Source organism: Schistocerca americana, chromosome 3, assembly GCF_021461395.2.
Source record: "Schistocerca americana isolate TAMUIC-IGC-003095 chromosome 3, iqSchAmer2.1, whole genome shotgun sequence".
Classification (NCBI taxonomy): Eukaryota; Metazoa; Arthropoda; class Insecta; order Orthoptera; family Acrididae; genus Schistocerca; species Schistocerca americana.
The window spans coordinates 874,730,950-874,747,800 of record NC_060121.1 but is presented as its reverse complement, the minus strand read 5'-3'; the positions used below and the strand labels follow the sequence as shown (position 1 = coordinate 874,747,800).

Here is a 16,851-nt window from a genome sequence, read left to right as displayed (position 1 = left end):
TAAGTACTGGTGGCAAACACACTGCAGCTTCATTTACATTACGATATATTTATCATCAACATCATACTCCGCAAGCCACCTAATGGTGTGTCGCGGAAGGTACTTTCGGTACCACTACCTGATCCCCCCAACCCCATTCCACTCGCAAAAAGTGCGTGGGAAGAATGATTGTCGGTAAGTCTCTGTATTGGCTCTAATTTCTTGAATTTTCTCCTCGTGGTCAATACGCGAGATGTATGTGGGCAGAAAGTAATATGTTGTCCGACTCCTCCTGAAAAACGCTGTCCTGAAATTTCAATAATATATCTCTCCGTGATGCACAACGCCTCTCTTGTAACGTCTGCCAGTGCGGTTTGTTTAGCATCTCCGTAACGCTCTCTCGCCAGCTAAACGATCCCGTGACGAAACGCACCGCTCTCCGTTGGATCTTCTTTACCTCCTCTATCGGTCCTGCCTGATAGAGAGCCCAGATAGATGAACAACTCAAGAATCGGGCGAACAAGCACCTTATAAGCCACTTCTTTCGTAGATGAGCTACATTTCCTTAAGATTCTTCCGATGTCTTTTCTTCCCACTATCTGTGCATCAGCCAATGGGACTACGGTTGTGCACTGGCGGTTGAATTTGGCCTATAAGCATTATTACTGCTTCGACCACAGACGCTTAACACACATTTCACGCGGTTCTCTGTCCCGGAGCACCGTGTGCGCCGCGTCCTCGGCCAAATGACTTTAAAGACTAAAATGATTCAACAAACGTTGAAACATCGTGTCGTCTTTCTGAAAACTTCCCAACAGTCTTAAAAAGAGTGTCAGCTTCGAACGAACGTGTTTCCAACACTTTATCTACTAAAGTTACCGGTTTTGACTCCAAGGAAAAAGGGCGTCCGCACCATCCCCTCCCACACTACAGCTTACTGGGAACTCGTTACGGTATCACCGAGCTGTCGTATTGCGTAACATGTTTTCTTCAAAAAGGTAGTTCAGCAGTTCTCTTAATACAGTTCTTGACGAACAGCAGCCACTTAGTTGCCGAGCCTGCGTCTGATTGTATTTTGAAGTAAATGCTACCCTATTACGCACAGCACGAGGATCTCTGCGTACGCTATCATTCAGCACTAAACCACGTCACATTCCCGCGCGCCGCGTGCGTCGCATGCATTGTCGATAGAGTACACCACCGGTTACGATATACTACTAGAAACAGTGATCGTCACGAAATGTGTAAGTGGAGCGACCTGAGGTCGAAGGATATCGTAAAAACAAGCTGTAGGAAAATGAGATGAAAGACCTGGGTTCATTGGAAGTACGGAAAGTCTGCCCCAAGAAAGAGGTGGTTTAGAAACAATTTTTTTTTTGTGTTGCTCATCAGTTTCACTCCGTTACCACGTTGGGTTAACATATCCGACAAAGCCAGGAGAGTTTTGCTACGGGAATGAGCAAATTTCAGTGGCAGACTAAGACGCAGAGCTTTTCTGTATAAATAGTTAGGTGGCTAATGGCTGCCATTTTTTTGGGGTGCACCTAGCCTCGTGATGCCAATTGAGGAGCTACTCGACCGAATACTAGCGGCTCCGGTCAAAGAAAACCATGATAGCGATCGGGAGAGCGGTGTGCTGACCACACGCCCCTCCTATCTGCCTCCTCAGTGAGGATGACGCGGCCGTCGGATGGTTCCGATGGGTCACTTGTGGCCTGTAGACGGAGTGCTAATGGCTAATTTCAGATTTTCGTGTTGGGATTTTTTCGCATTTTTTTCAGTAAGTAGGTTTTATAAATGTCTTAATTCAGGCATATAGCGAGGAAAGGTGTATGTTTGACCCGTTGTATCATAATAAGGTACGTCGCCAATCGTCTGAGTAATACGCATCTAACGTTATACGGTGATTTTCGATTTATATCGTAATGCCTTACTTACAAGTTCGTGTTTGATTTGACTGTATCTCTTGCGTTATTTCAGCATGCCAGGAAACATGTTACAACCAGCCTGCAACAAACAGGGCTTTTACCAGTATTTTATTCCTGATCTTGGCTGATATGATTATAAAACTGAAGAATATAAGATTTAATTCTAACTTTCAAGAATGTGAGACAGCCTCCCTCGTGCTCGTGACTGTGTCACACCTGTTACTTCCATCTATCACAGACAGCAGCTTCTCGAAACAGGCCATGCCCATACAAAGTTTCGAAATTCTAGCGGATCTTCGAGCCTCAAGTTTTTTTCATATGGAGTGAATATAATCTCCCCCCCCCCCCTCTTCGTCCCTTCTTTTCAGCCAGGGTCTAACTCAACAACGTCTGGCTTTTCGTTTTAGTCGTCGTTCTGCCCTAAACCGAAGATCTAGTCACTGCAATAGCTGCAAAAAAAGTGGGTCCTCCATTTGCAGAATGCTATATAAATACAAATACCTTGGTAACCAAGTGTCGTAATATAAAACTGTTGGATCTGTAATTCAGAACAGTACTAACCTATAAGAGAATAACAATTACTTAGTAAATAATAATAAAACTATTTCTTATTAAATAGGCACCTTGATCTCTCATAAATAATCTGAACGAATGACATTCCAATATGTCACACAGTCCCCCTTGTGTTTTGCGCGGTAGAACGAACGACTTTACAAGAGATTAGACAGTTCTATCCGCGTTATTACCGTCTAATGCGCTTGTGCGCCGAGTATACCCCGCGTGGGTGGTGTAACAGGTCTACGTTAATTACCCTGCAGTTACCAGCTATGCACGCTTGGAGCGGTGGTGCATGGGTGTACGGTTTACGCGCATCGTGTAATAGTGGCTTTATGGTGATGTCTCCCCAGTGGGGGGTCTTCCATCCGGCAGCACAGAGGTGGGCCACCCGACGGCGCAGACGTTCGCGCCAGATGGACAGGAGGAGCAGGAAGAAGAACGCGTTTTTCCCCGACGGCCCAGATGACGTCAGAAGCTGCTTTCTACCTGCGGTGACGCACACTGGTCTTAGATAGCGAGAAGCGAAGGCCGCACTGCACGTGCGCCTATTTATAAACAACGGGGCAACACGATTTCTCCAGCTGGACTTCCCGCCGGAGACGCCTGCGGCCTGGTAACGACAACAATTAGGACGGTGACAGCACCTCGACTCTCGAGTAAACAGACAGCCCCCGCTACCCATTCCTTACGGAGTAAAGTTGGGCCATCCCCCCAACCCTCTATGGCTGGGAATACCCGTGGCGGCGGCCCATTTGCTTCTACCCGTAGAGTATGTGATTGACCCGCCAGGTTAGCCTAGCGCGCTAACGCGCTGCTTCCTGGGCTCGGGGAGGCGCGCCGGCCCCGGATCGAATCCGCCCGGCGGATTAACGACGAGGGCCGGTGTGCCGGCCAGCCTGGATATGGTTTTTAGGCGGTTTTCCAGATCCCCTAGGTGAATACCGGGCTGGTCCCCACGTCCCGCCTCAGTTACACGGCTTGCACATAGTTGGGGTACACTAATTCCTTCCCAGGGGGTATGGGGTGGCGGTAGGAAGGGCATCCGGCCACCCCTTCAACTAACATTGCCACATCCGCTTACCAGCCGACCTTGCGTGTCCGCGGGACAAAAGGCACAATCAAAAGAAGAAGAAAGAAAGAGTACGTTACTCTAGTGCGGAACTACTTGGGACTGCGTAGTGCCTGAGCGTCAAAGGAGGCGGAATACATCTCTAAGGGCTGCAGGTCAAATTGATCGTGAGTGAGGAAAAGAGGAAGGTGTCCCGTGGCCCTGTAGGCCAGTAGACTGCCAAAGCTGAGGGAGGTTCCGTACCAGGCGCGACCTCTGGTCGGAGCTTCCGGCAGACAAGACGACCTCAAGACAACACAGCACGGCGCAGCAGACAAGACAGGACAGGACGGCGGAGGCTAGCTAACGGTGCACGGAGGCGAGGCGAACCAAGGCTACGTGTAGGCGGGCGTGGCTCGCCCTCTCCTGTCCACTCTCTCGCTCGCTCGCTCACCCGGATGCTGGGCCGGAAAGTCCCCCAGCCGCTGCAGGCCGGCTACCCCAAAGCCTCAGCGGACACGCCAACGCCTCCTTGACCTTCGACTCTCACTATTCTACTGGAAACAAGATGAATTCTTAATACTTGTCCGCGCAGCCCTATTTAGGCGTGTCGTTTGTGACATGTTGGCTCTTACTTGACTGACTCGTCGCAGAAATTCATTAACAGCTGCCAGACTTATTAACCATAATTCTTTTGTTAACAACAGATCAATCAGCACGGAGGACGCTCCGTTCTCTAAAATACCCTTTTCCTTGTTCAATTATCGCCTGTCTTAATAAACTAAATGCTTCTGGCAACTGCTTGACTGCCACCAACGTCAAACTTCGAACAATCTTGTAAATTCCGAAACAGACTAAAATAATGTGTATTGCATTGTATATTGTTCGTTTGTGTGTGTGTGTGTGTGTGTGTGTGTGTGTGTGTGTGTGTGTGTGTAATTTAATATTCTGATCACACGCAGACTAATTTCGTGACTTGAGACTTTTCTTGGTTCAGCGTGAAAGAAAAGAATTTTTAACTTGTTAATCTATGATGTCTCCGTCTCATAGGTTATAGGTCCGTGGAATTCTCCTCAGCGTCGAGTCGACCTTACATAAAATCTCAAAGTTTTTCCTAGGTATTAATAACGAAAAGAACTCATTACTTAGAGCTGAGTCTCACGTAATAAATGTTCGGCGAAAACCCATCTATTTCTCTTTGGTGAGAATAATATGTTCGTACTAATACAATGATGCTGAACACATCCTTTATTTAATTAATCGCTGATCCAACCATTTGTTTTCTAGCACGGCCAAGCCCAGAACAGAGGAAGCCATAATCTTAGTCTTAACTACTATGTACAGAGATCAAGCTGTCTCAGACAATATTTGACCATTCTCCGCTAATGTGTGTGCAGTCACTGAGTAATGTGATTGCTTCCTACTATCGCTGCACGGTTTTTACACAGAAACACAAGCTATGGGAATGATATACACCACGACTTACGGTAGAACAAAGTGTAGTCGGTTAACATCAAATACTGAGAGGATGGAAACATTTAACTATGGACGAAAGATGTTTCATCAGTTTTAAAAACTGGTACAAAAGCTGAATACTTTCAAATATGAAACAGATTCTCGCGACAGGTGAAAGTAAACTCATTTAGTATCCTAATCTTTACCACAATATACTGCTTATGTACTATCCAGGTTGCCCTATCGGACACGACACTAAAGCATCTTTCCTTGCGCTACCTCCTTTCAGTATCCTGTCAGTTGGTGCATTTGAAGCCTATCTTTGTTATGAAGTTAAAGTAACAGAACATAACGGCAAGAAGCCCTGTATAGGCGCATACTGCACTAATCGGACAGGGAAATATGTACATCAATCGAGATCTGCAATACGGCAAAGGCAACGGGAGAACAAACAGGTGACGGTATGTGAGGCTTCCAACGCGACGACTCCACGCAGTAGACCGAGATTGGAACCCATCTTGAGATGACAGAATCGCGATCTTCATCCCATGGGCTAGGCGTATCCAATTTCGAAGATGTTCAGCTCCCAAATCGATGACTGGGGATCAACGATAACGAATCGAACAGGAAAGGTATACCCACCGGCGTGTTTGTGGTTCTGCTACGGGCGACGGCTTACCGCTGCAGACTCTACAAGGTTCAACAAAGACTTCGTTACGTTACATACATGAACTGTGTTATTACAGTGTTAAGATCGAGAGGTCTTCGTCCTGGGGAAAGTGGCCTATCCAGAAAAGGCTACTGGTGCTATATATACGCGGTGGTGCCGTATATGGGCACCATGAACCACTTTCCCGTAGAGAACAGTGCGGCGATTTGTGTACGTCTCCTGTCATATTAGAAACTAAGTCCTGTTACGTACAGTATTAATCCTGTGGCTGCCCAAGTCCAATGCAGTCGATAGCTGTTAAAGTTGCTTCGACGTTTTCAATCAGTGCTCAGGCTGGAAATGCACGCAGGGCACAGAAACCTTAGCGAGTGACCACTACAATGTCGAGTGAACTGCGTGCATTTGTGGTATCAGAAGTGGGTGAAAACGCCGAAGACGCCAGACCAACAGCTGTCCACTGCTGTGGAAATGTGCATTACAGAGTTAAGACGTTCAGTGGCGCGAATAATCCGCGCGGTACTGTAAGAATTCTTCATTTGTGTGGCCATGTTGTCCTTAGTTCGTTTACAACTCTGAAGGGTACTTTTCTGTCGTTGCAGGTACAAAAATGCGTGTTTTTCCCACCAGACGCTTTATTGAGGTAAACCATCATCAGTGGTCTGTAGTTAATTTATTTACATTTTGATTTGCTTTAATCTCGAAAGAGTTCGTTAACAAAATGTGTACTTGCACTTACGGTGACTGCCGCTTGATTTATCGCTTGCATCGAGAAATGTCGCCTGCTAGCACATCGTTTCTGTTTTCCTTCTTTACCCTGGTAAGTTCTGGTCTAATGTTTTGTTCTGCAGCGCTATGCACTTATGTTTTGCACAACCACAGTTTTTCGGGCACCACCGTTTATTATGTTTTCATACTTGGAAGTATAAGAACGAACAGTAAACAGTGGTGTGCGAAAAAGTGTGGTCATGCAAAACGTTAAGTGCATAGCGCTGCATAACAACAAAAAATTAGACCAGAACTACCAGGGTAAAGAAGGAAAACAGAAACGATGTGCTAGCAGGCGACATTTCTCGATGCAAGCGAGAAATCAAGCGGCAGTCACCGTAAGTGCAAGTACACATTTTGTTAACGAACTCTCTTTCGAGATTAAAGCAAATCAAAATGTAAATAAATTAACTACAGACCACTGATGATGGTTTACCTCAATAAAGCGAAACGCGTCTGGTGGGAAAAACACGCATTTTTGTACCTGCAACGACAGAAAAGTACCCTTCAGAGTTGTAAACGAACTAAGGACAACATGGCCACACAAATGAAGAATTCTTACAGTACCGCGCGGATTATTCGCGCCACTGAACGTCTTAACTCTGTAATGTTAACGAACTGTATTTCGCACTTCAAGCAAATCAAAAAATAAATAACTTAGTTACAGACCACTGATGCTTTACCTCAATAAAGCGAAACGGGTCTGGAAATAAAACCATTTTTGTACTTGCAACGACATAAAAAAATACTCTGAAGAAAGCTGCTGCAAGGGTCTGAAAAACTGGCCATCTGACCTGCCGTAACAACGGCGTACCAAGCGAACTGCAGAGCCGGCTGGGGCGGCAGCACCCTCGCGTGTACGTCCGAAAACCAGCGAGGGCAGCCAGTAGCAGCGGACACGGCAGTATTGCCGATGTGGACCGTCGGTCGGGTGACGTGTAGGGCCGCCACCACTTACAGTGGGCGGTCAGCGAGCGTGTGATTACACGGCGGCTGGACTTGCACAGGGCGAGGTGAGGAGCTGAAGCACGGCAGCGGGGCTCGCGTCCTTGCGGCCGGCGTGGGCAGAGCGGGCTGGAGCTGGCCGGAGCGTTCAACCCGGCAGGGCGCTGCGCGGCCTTCCAAGGCCGGCCGCAACTGGGGCAAACCCGCCGACACGTCGGTACACGGCCAGCGGGACCAACGTAGCGCTCTGCCGCGGCCAAATACTCATCCGTGATGCCTGCGGTCGTGCTGGCGCCAAGAGTTAGTTACGCGTCTGACCGGAGCACAACACACAGAACAAATCTCAGTGCAGAAAGAGATGGCGATTTTATTTACAAAACAAATACTTCTGTGCTTGCTACGGAGGACGGCCACGCGAAGAAACTCGCTTTTATTTCCGTCTATAATCGAAAACTTGTTAGGTCCTCAGACTACTGGTTTCAGTCAGGAATGACCAACTTCACATCTGTTTTAATAACCTGTCCTAATACAATGGAGCCGCTCTGGCACAGTCAAAAGATAAAAAATCAGCTCACTATCGTGACAAATGAAATACCGTATATACTAGAGTCATTTTGTTAACAGCGCTACTGTTTTGAACAGCGGCGCTGTTAACAAAATTAGTATATGAAACTTCCTGGCAGATTAAAACTGTGTGCGGGACCGAGACTCGAGCTCGGGACCTTTGTCTTTCGCGGCCACGTGCTCTACCGACTGAGCTACCCGAGCACGATTCACGACCCGTCTCAACAACTTCAATTCTGCCAGCACCTCGTCTTCTACCTTCCAAATTTCACTGAAGCTCTCCTGCAAACCTTGCAGAACTACGGCTCCTGGAAGAATGGATAAGGCGGAGACATGGCTTAGCCACAGTCTGGGCGACGTTTCAAGAAAGAGATTTTCACCCTGCAGAGGAGTGTGCGCTGATATGAAACTTCCTGGCAGATTAAAACCACGAAGTTTGGAAGGTAAGAGACGAGGTATCGCCAGAACTGAAGCTGTGGGGACGGATCGTGAGTCGTGCTTGGCTATGTTAGTCCGCTGAGCACGTGCCCACGAAAGGCAGAGGTCCCTAGTTCGAGTCTCTGTCCGGCATACAGTTTTAATCTGCAGGAAGTTTCATATCAGCGCACACTCCGCTGCAGTGAAAATCTGATTGTGGACTCGTATATACTATATTCTATTTGTGTGTGACGATGCTGAGCTGATTCTGTGCTTATCTTTTGACGACGCCGCAATGGCTCCAATCTATTAAGACCATATTTTTAAAACAGATCTGAAGATAGTCATTCCTGGCCGAAACCTGAAGTCTGAGAACCTAACAAATTTGAGATTATAGACGGAAATGAATTTATTCTACCCTTTCTGGATCACCGTTCAGTTCGCGACCATGTCGCAGCTTGTGAAACGTGTGTGTGTGTGTGTGTGTGTGTGTGTGTGTGTGTGTGTGTGTGTGTGTGTGTCACTCATCAGCACCCAATCTCACCACTTCCCGAATTATGAGATAAAGACAACACAAATACCCTGTTCCCCGGGCGGAGAAAAACCCCAACCCACCCGGGAATCGAACCCTGGACCCCACGACCCAGAGGTAACCACGCTAGCCAATAGACCACGAGCTGCGGACATCCTCTGACCTAGCAATAAACGGCAAACTAACGAACGGTGCTACCTTTCCGTGTTCATATTAGCCGCAGTATCGCTATTTAAGCAAAAGCGACCACTCAGTACCAACATATACATACTTCGTTTTTATGACTAAGTAATGAGCATTTTGAAAATTGACCTTGCAGCCCGAAAATTCGACCGTGTGCTCCGCGGCAGTGTTTTCCAGATTACGAGTGGTCTGCTGTCCGCCACGGAGCAACGCGTGCTGCGGCGAGGTGGTGGTTTACTCGCGCGGCGCCGCTGCAGAGCGCACACACAATGGTGGCTACCTGCGCCCCTATCGTGGCCGCCGCCTATTGTCCTGTGAGACTGAACGGAAAACACGCCGCGTTGCAGGGGGCAGCCCCAGCCGTGAGCAGAACCAAACAACTAGAGGACCGCGCCCGTTCCGAGTCAAGGCCCACGTGATTGTACGTGTGGGACTCTCCCAACACACAGCTACACAGATACGTTACCCGCGATTGTTATCCCCACTAACTTTGGCAATTACGTGATTCATTCAAAACCACTATTATGTAATTCTTCTCAACATGAAAGTTACAGCACGAACGAGAAATATGACATCATCTCACTCTTGACAAAGTAGTATCGTTATTGATCCAACTCTTCCTCATAACGCATCCTGTAAAAATGCATCACCCCCGAAATTTTCTGTACAAAAAAATCTTACATGTGAACGTATTTGTGCACATAATTCTACGTTGCGTATTAGGAAAAAAGTACCTTCCACAACGTTTCTGTGGGCTTCCACAGTTTTACACGGAAAACAGGCTTTTTCGGTTTCCTATAAACAACCGAACCCCGAACTTCAGTACCACGCTCGCAAACACCAGCTGCTGTAGAGTCGGCGAAAAACGGCGCCAACACCTGGCACTTCTGTTGCCAGCTTTCATCTGTGAAGCGGAAACCGCTGCAGGCCAATAGGGTAAGTGTTGCACAGAGCTGCGAGAACACAGAGGCGTTACTGCAGACGTATATAAAATCGCGTTATTCGATTTGTCGAGTTGCGCCTGCCAAGCCCAGTGCAACTGTTACGCATCTGTCACCGGCTGCTACATCTACATCTATACTCCGCGAGCCACCTTACGGTGTGTGGCGGAGGGTACTTATTGTACCACTATCTGATCCCCCCTTCCCTGTTCCATTCACGAATTGTGCGTGGGAAGAACGACTGCTTGTAAGTCTCCGTATTTGCTCTAATTTCTCGGATCTTTTCGTTGTGATCATTACGCGAGATATATGTGGGCGGTAGTAATATGTTGCCCATCTCTTCCCGGAATGTGCTCTCTCGTAATTTCGATAATAAACCTCTCCGTATTGCGTAACGCCTTTCTTGAAGTGTCCGCCACTGGAGCTTGTTCAGCATCTCCGTAACGCTCTCGCGCTGACTAAATGTCCCCATGACGAATCGCGCTGCTTTTCGCTGGATCATGTCTATCTCTTCTATTAATCCAACCTGGTAAGGGTCCCATACTGATGAGCAATACTCAAGAATCGGACGAACAAGCGTTTTGTAAGCTACTTCTTTCGTCGATGAGTCACATTTTCTTAGAATTCTTCCTATGAATCTCAACCTGGCGCCTGCTTTTCCCACTATTTGTTTTATGTGATCATTCCACTTCAGATCGCTCCGGATAGTAACTCCTAAGTATTTTACGGTCGTTACCGCTTCCACCGTTACCACCTATGGCATAATCGTACTGGAATGGATTTCTGCCCCTATGTATGCGCATTATATTACATTTATCTACGTTTAGGGAAAGCTGCCAGCTGTCGCACCATGCATTAATCCTCTGCAGGTCCTCCTGGAGTACGTACGAGTCTTCTGATGTTGCTACTTTCTTTTAGACAACCGTGTCATCTGCAAATAGCCTCACGGAGCTACCGATGTTGTCAACTAAGTCATTTATGTATATTGTAAACAATAAAGGTCCTATCACGCTTCCCTGCGGTACTCCCGAAATTACCTCTACATCTGCAGATTTTGAACCGTTAAGAATGATATGTTGTGTTCTTTCTTCTAGGAAATCCTGAATCCCATCACAAACCTGGTCCGATATTCCCTAAGCTCGTATTTTTTTCACTAAACGTAAGTGCGGAACCGTATCAAATGCCTTCCTGAAGTCCAGGAATACGACATCAATCTGCTCGCCAGTGTCTACGGCACTGTGAATTTCTTGGGCAAATAGGGCGAGCTGAGTTTCACATGATCTCTGTTTGCTACAGACGACCGTGTACCAATACATGAAACAAGGAAATGAAACGTGAAATCTTCGATGGTTTGGTTAATCGAATCACAAAGAGCTGACTACGTGAAGTCTATGTACAACTTTTCTGGAGACTACGCTGTTGCAGTTGGTAAACAAGCCACTGTCCACATCCGTACCCAAACTGTTATATTTAATCCTCAAGAAACCGCAGTGCCGTTACAATGGGGGTAGGGGGGGATGACTACGACTGAGAAGCAGGGCCCCAAAACTGCGCGCCACCCCCAGTTTGGGCCGGCTGGGAGCAACAGTAGTGCACTGGAGAGCCGGCAGAGGGCAGGGAAGTGCAGGGCAGGGCAGGAAGCGTGGGCGGCTGCGCCATTTCCTGTGTCGGCGGCCGCGGCATTCCTCGGCCGTGAGTCAGCCCCCCCCCCCCAACCCGTCTGTGTCTGGCTCACTGGTTCTGTCGGTCCACAAAAGGCAGCCAGCAACTCAGCTCTGCCCCCCATCATTCACTGGCTGCAGCTCCGTGCCACGTCCCCGCTAATATGCAAACCACTGCCGCAGCGATCTTTAACCCAACTTGATTGGCAACTCTCAGTAGTCTGCTGTGTTTAGCAGTGTTAACCGCTACCATATGCGAAAACTGCTCGCCCGCCCAACAATAGGTCCTGACGTGGGCTGTCCTAACCAGCCTAATACATAATCAGATGCACGCTGCCACGTACAGAAATGACCACAGTCGCCGCGTCATACTAAAATGTTAAGGCTGCTTCCTGCAGTAGACAACCTTTACGCATATGACTAACACTATTTCGATAAGCTTCATTAGCCGATTGGATGGCTTTACCATCCCTCCGCTGCCCGTTAGGAGCTGCGTGTTAGGAGCTGCGTGTTCCTCCAGATGGCTCTGTTGTCAGCCCACAACAAGCACTGACAGACATACAACAATTTGGGAATTGTGAGTCCGCCTTCATGCAACACACTTCGTTACTTGTTTATTTATTCCCCAAACTAGTTTCGGCGACAAGTATCGCTATCATCAGTGGGTTCTTTAAATCTAAAACATGCAGAAAATAGCGTAGTTATACAAACACAGTAAGACATTACATTTTTACTGTATGTTATGGCACGTTTCTAAGAATTCTGTCGCTGTTTGCGGCATATTTTATGAGCTTTTTAGTTGCCGTTTTCTCTCATCGTGCATCACGTACAAATAAAAACAACAGGTTTGATGGACAAGAGAAGAATGAAAGTTGATACAAAGATAAGATAGAATATGCAGAGCTGTGCAAAGCTCTGAGAAAGAGCATGAAAGAAGACATCAAGAAGTATGAAGAAGACACGCTGAAAGCCAGTCTTGAGAATAAGTCTACTTTTAAAGCCAAGCGAATGCTTATGATTGGAATGGATCAGCTAACAGCATTAGACACAGATCAAGATCGAATTACAGACAAGGAAAATATACTTGAATATATTTGAAATTTCTATACTAACCTATACCTTAAAATCAATGATACCTTGATCCTAGACGAATTGGGTACTTCTGTCTCCCAAATTCCAGAGTTACTCCTATCAGAAGTCAAACATGCAATAGACAAGACGAAAAAATGGGACTGCTCCAGGTAGTGATGACCTCCCAGTCGATGTTTTAAAGCTGATGGATGAGGAATCCATGAAGCATTCACCTAAGGTATTTTCAGGTTGTTTGCACCGTGGAACATTACCAAGAGACTGGAATAAAGCCAAAATAATTCTAACACACAAAAAAGGTAGTACCAAAGATATAAGGAACTATAGCCCTATCAGCTCACTCTCCATAGTGTACAAAGTTTTCACTAGAATCTTGACTACCAGACTGAGCACTACACTCGACCAGACAACCCACTGAGCAAGGCGGTTTCCGATCAGGATTTAGCACAGTTGACCATATCTTCACGCTGCGGGAAATAATTAGTAGAACAAATGAGTACCATCTACCCCTGCCTTGCTTTTAAAGACTTTGAAGAGGCCTTTGATTCTATCAGTCACCAAGCTACTCGTATATTTGCGGCTTTAAATAAAAAGGAGTAGAACAGGGCTATACCAAAATCCCACATAAGATTTACAAAACCTCCACAGCCTTTGTGAGCGTTGCCGAAGATACTGATGGATTTCCCATTGCAAACGGTGTAAAGCAAGGTGATTCTATGTCTCCCAAACTATTCTCAGCAGTCTTAGAAAAAGCCATGTCTACACTGAATTGGTTAGAAAACGGAATACATGTTATCGGAAAAAGACTGAACAACTTGACGTTTGTGGATGATATTGGACTATTTGGAAATGACAAAGAACTTCAAGTACTAGTGTGCTCTGAAGCTGGACTAAAAATGAACATAGATAAAACCAAGATAATGATTAATGAATTGACACCTTAGGGAAGGATATCAGTTGGAAGTACACAACTATGAAGAGTCACAGAATATATCTATCTGGGTCAACAGATAAACATGGAGATTTAAAACCAGAAATATTACGACGAATTAAATTGGGCTGGCACTCTTCAATTTTGAAATCTAAAATGTCGGTTGAGCTGAAGAAATCTATTTTTGACCAATGTATATTGCCAGTAATAACTTGTTGCTGTGAAACATGGTCATTAAATGATTCATTGTTAGGAACCTAACAATAGCCCAAACAGGAATGGAAAGATCGATGTTGAGCTGCACGGAGAAAGGCAGGAAGAGAGCAGCTGAAATAAGACGAACAACGAAGGTCACCGACATAATGGGAAGATTGAATACATTTAAATAGCAGTGGACTGGTCATGTTGCGCGAACAAGCGATGGTAGATGGTCTAAACAAGTCCTACACTGGAGCCCAATTTACCAAAAAAGACCTAGAGGAAGATCGCCAGACAGATTGGACAGATATAAGGAAGACAGTGGGATTCAATTGGCAACAGGAAGCTCAGGATCGGAAGAAACGGAAGACCTTACTGGGATGCTTTGTTACACGCCGACTCTCAGAGGCCACATCATTAAGTGATAGAACTGGCTGATAATGATGATGAATGATATGTCGCCGGCAACTAAGCAGCTGTTAGTAAACAAATACTAGGTGACAGTGAGGCAATGCGCTTCACGGGGAGTGCTTTACAGCGCCCGTAGGGTAATAATACCCAGCTGTGCGTAGTAATCGCACTGTGACAACAGACCTGCTCCCGTTCAATGTCGCCTTGTCGGGTACGACCTGGCGCTCATTACCCCATAACCTGTTGGGCTGGCTGGCTACAACGAACTCAAGAGCCACAGCCAATAGCAGTACCGCGCGTTTGGCAGCGTTTGCTACAGACCAACGACCAACGCTGTTTAGTGGCGGCGGCGGGGGGAGGGGGGGGGGGGGGGGGGGAAATGGCAACTGCCTCAGATGTCAAATTCCCAACCGCCTGGGTGTTAACGAAACGCCACTGCTCGAGTCCAGCACCAGACAGCCGGCAATGCTGGCCATCAGCTGGCGTAGTGACGCGGAAGTACCGCCACAATGAGCTCTTAGACTTCCGCACGAACATATGCCGGCATCCGCGACGGCTGTTGTGGCGGCGACTGGTCGTTACCAAGACCGGAAGAGAAACCGGAGCCAATAACCGGTGGCCTCGAACCGAAGAGGCGACAACAGTCCATCTGTCCGACCATAACTACACCCAACAGACGTGAGCACTGCCTTGGCCTGAAAGTGCCTGCTCGTAAGAACTCTGACCTCGGGAAACAGAACGCCGATTGCTTCCCTTGGAAACTCCCAGGTTTTCTGTAATTATCAAACTCAACGTAACATTAAGGTTTAAAAACGAAGCGCGGTGTTATTACTCGCGCGTTACGCACTTCGGTAGCACGGTTGCGACTTCCCGCAGAATAACCGGCCGCCACACACTACATACCCCACGGCGGACCCCCAAGTCCTAAGAGACGGCAGCTGTAGGTCGGACGAGCCGGCGCGCTTCGCTGCGGACGCGACGCCACACGTCACGTCGCGGCTGTTTACGTCAGATAAGGCGGCCACAATCTCTTCGGCTCGGCTCAGCAAAACACGGCCGGCCGTGCCACGGCGTTCACCAACCCCGGCCGACACGCGCAGCGCGCCTGGCGGCGTTTCGCCACCGCCAGCCCGTAACGCGGCTGCAGTTGTGCAACAGAAGGACTCTCCGGCACGGAATGGCACGCAGATTGTGCAAACGGCTGTGCCGTACAAACTGCAGGCACGACACGACCCAGTTCCGTGCACCAGTGGTGAACAGTTCACGACTTCCATCGCACTCTGTAAGTGGCACCACAGTGGTACGTTGTAAAACATCACGTTCATATCTCCAAGAAAACGAGAGAATATGCTGCGTGACCCACCCGAGCCAAATACACAGTACATCGGCGACTCGCTCAAGGAATCTTCGACAACTGAGGACAAGTCCAACGAAACAGCACCTACGATGCCGTATCGTATTTTGAACCGTTTAATCTATGCTGGTTGTTACCCAGTCGTGCTTTTTATAGATCTTTTCACCATATTCTACCGATCGGCTACAGAAATGGTAAGCTTTTTTTATTTCCACACACAACCAGCAACACGGAAAGAAGTTAATTTAATAGTTTGTCATCTGCCAGACGAGATACTACTGCTACATTATACTGCCAAGCAACTACTGCTCAAAATGTTGCGAACTTTGCGATATTGCAGTCCTGTTTTGACTCTTCACCTTTTTTGATATGAAGGTAGCATAACCCTAACGAATTCATTTTAAAAAATCATTTATACAAAAAGCAAGGTCAGTTAAGTTCCCTCTGAAACCATTCTTTCCACTGTCACCTGATGTATTCGGCTTCTTAAGAAGGCTGAAGCTTAGAAACGAGAACGCCACGAAAAAAGCTTTCGCAGTTCTGAATATTTGACATCTTAGTCATGGCGATTACGCAATGCTCTTGTTTACATCACTACTCAAAGCTGAATGCATTAAGTTTTCACTAAACTCGCCTACACACAGTATTCGAGCTGACACGTGTTGAAATGCCTATTGCATTAAAGCGTACAAATGCATCCCGGAGCGTCAGGTTACCTTGACGATGACACAAACACACAGTGCCCTCGCCGCGCAGCCAGGAATAACAACAGAGGGGCCAAAGTCGGTCACGGCACAGCCAGACACGCGTCGGCTGCTTCCGGCGGGAGCAACGCCCGCGCGCACGCACACGCGGTCGTGCGTGGCGGCCCCACGCACGCACTCACGCACCCGCCTGCGCCAGAGGTCGGTCGGTCGCCCTCGCAGCCAACGCACCCTACGCACCAGTGAGCCGCCAACGGCTGCTGCGTTGCGAAACGCACGCGACTCGCGTAAGCGAAATCCAAGGTAAACACCGCCGCCGCCCATGTAGGCGCTCTGCGTGATCGGCTACCGGAACTCTGTAGAGACCGCTCACGAAAACCCGAATTAATGATCACTCTACAGGAAAGTGAAAACATGAATAAAACTTTATAAAGAGAGACTGTGAGGCAACACTGGTACTCGACTCCGATGTTTACCAACATCACGCAAACAAAATCTACAGATTTTACTTTCTTATT

General features: G+C 47.4%; 1 protein-coding gene across 1 annotated transcript in view; it reads right to left on the bottom strand.

Annotated features, from left to right (window-relative positions):
• LOC124605846 (3-phosphoinositide-dependent protein kinase 1) overlaps window positions 1-16,851 on the bottom strand; it is a 57,186-nt gene that overhangs the window by 39,874 nt on the left and 461 nt on the right. The gene's annotated exons all lie outside the window — the stretch shown is intronic.